At 36.2% G+C, this 2,183-nt stretch overlaps 1 protein-coding gene across 2 annotated transcripts in view; it reads left to right on the top strand.

Moving 5' to 3' along the window:
- MINDY3 (MINDY lysine 48 deubiquitinase 3) overlaps positions 1–2,183 on the top strand; it is a 100,980-nt gene that overhangs the window by 13,507 nt on the left and 85,290 nt on the right. The gene's annotated exons all lie outside the window — the stretch shown is intronic.

Here is a 2,183-nt window from a genome sequence, read left to right as displayed (position 1 = left end):
TTTTGAGGGAGATTATTTTTACAAATAATTTGTACAAATTGGTTAGAAAACCACTAAGATACCAAACCCACAGCCATGGAGTTGATTCCAACTCACAGCGATCCTATAGACAGAGTAAAGCTACCCCACAGGAGCAAGAAGGCTTAATCTCCACGGAAGCCCCCTGCTGGCTTCAAATGGAGACCTTTCAGTTAGGAGCCAAGCGCCTACTCACTGCTACCAGGGCTGAATGAGATACTAGTGGTAACAGGGGCTCTATCTATGTACATGCAGTCAAAGTAGTTGGAATGTGCTGAATAACAAAAGTATCCAGGCGTTCAATCTTACTAGTAATAAAAAAAAAGAAAATTAGGCTAACTAGATTCTGTTTGTAAACTTTTTCTCATTTTTGAGTACAAACCTTCATGGAAAATGCACAAAGCAGTAGGTAGACATGAGCTTACTTATATACTGTTCCACAGTACACTTTTATGCCTTAACTTGAATGTTATATTACACTTGAAACAAAAATAAGGTTGATTCTTGGATATAAAAATTACACTTTGGTGAATCTTTTTTAATGAAAAATCTTTATGAAACCAAAACCTCAGTGTTAGATTACTGTTTCCTGACACACGTTTCATGTAGATCTTTGAACTTCGGAGGTGATGTTCCTAGGTCTCTGACCCTTCCCTGAAGAATTCTGCTCTCTTTGACTTACAACAGTGTGGGTCACCTTTGGGAATTTAAATTGTGTTCCTCTGAAATATTCTTTGAGTTTTGAGAAATAAAAACTGTTTGAAGGGGTGATCAGGGATATAGTATGGATGGAGTAAGATTTCCCAAGGAAATTTTCCTAGGACATGAACGAATAGGTACATTGTCATAATGGGGGTAGGAATAGGGCTACCCCCCAAAACTCAGCACAACTTTGTGGCCTTCTCACCAGTACAATTTTTTAATTGTGTTAAAATAAGTTTATAATAAACCCTCATGCTCATGTGTTTCCTTTTTGAAAATCTATCAAGATTACCCCTTCAGCACCCAAAAAACAGTTGTCATAGCCTTCCCACAGATCCCCTTGGAAGCTACCGGTATGATTGGACTTTTTCTTTAAGGTATCCTAATGAGACTAAAACAAGTGTAGCACTGAGGGAACTTGTCTGCACCTGTCCATCAATCATAGAGCCATCTTCCAATGTGCTTTATTTGGAATAAACTGCATTTATGGACTGGAACCCTAACAATACAACTTTTGACTTTGTTCGTATAAGTAGTGGGAATATTTTTAAACAACCTAATTGTACAATAATGTAATTTAAATATTAAAAATTGTTTCAGGAAAAATAACTTGATAAGTAATCAGTGATTAAGAATGACGGTTGTGAAAAAAAATGACGGTTGTGAATTCTGTTGGGAAATAAAACACAATTACATAGGATTCTCACTTGTAATAAAATTAAAAACAGGTATAAATGAAAACTGAGAGGTATATAAATGTGTTAACAGTGGTTTCATTAGTGGTAAAATAATGTGTGCCTATTTCATTTTTTCCAAATTTTGTAGTGATACAATAAATGATTTTACCATTTCAAGGGTGGAGGGGAATCCAAAGCCCTTGACTATAGTGTTTGTAGCTTTTTATATCTGTTGGTATATGATAGGATATTATTTAGTTTTTTCTTAGAATGCTTTGCATTGATTGGTTATTATATTTCTGATACTATACCAAATGCAACACATACAAGGGGATACTCCCCCAAAACGGACTTTTTTTCAAAGTTATATACTTAAAAGTTTTTTTTACAAAACAACCTTATCACCTTCAAAATACTCTCCATTACACTCAATACATTTGTCAAGTCTGCGATTCCATTCTTGGAAACATTTTTCAAACTCCTCTGTTTGGATAGCTGACAGCACCTTCCTGGTTTTTTTTTCCTTCACTCCTTCTAAGTTGTCAAACTGCTATCCTTTAATGTCCCTCTGTATTCCTGAAAACAAAAAGAAGTGACATGGAGCAAGGTCAGGTTAGTAGGGTGTGTGGGGCAAGAGAGGCATGATGTTTTTTGCCAAAAACTGGCACACTGAGATGTCTGTGTAAGCAGGTGCATTGTGGTGGTGGCAAAACCAGTCTGCCACAAATCAGGCCTTTTTTGTTGCACACTGTCCTGCCATCTTTTTAGAAGCTTTAAATAGAAAGC

This window comes from Echinops telfairi, unplaced genomic scaffold, assembly GCF_000313985.2.
Source record: "Echinops telfairi isolate 266 unplaced genomic scaffold, ASM31398v2 ScPeMD7_7473;HRSCAF=8511, whole genome shotgun sequence".
Classification (NCBI taxonomy): domain Eukaryota; kingdom Metazoa; phylum Chordata; class Mammalia; order Afrosoricida; family Tenrecidae; genus Echinops; species Echinops telfairi.
The sequence above is the reverse complement of the archived record's forward strand: the minus strand, read 5'-3'. Positions and strand labels throughout refer to the sequence as shown.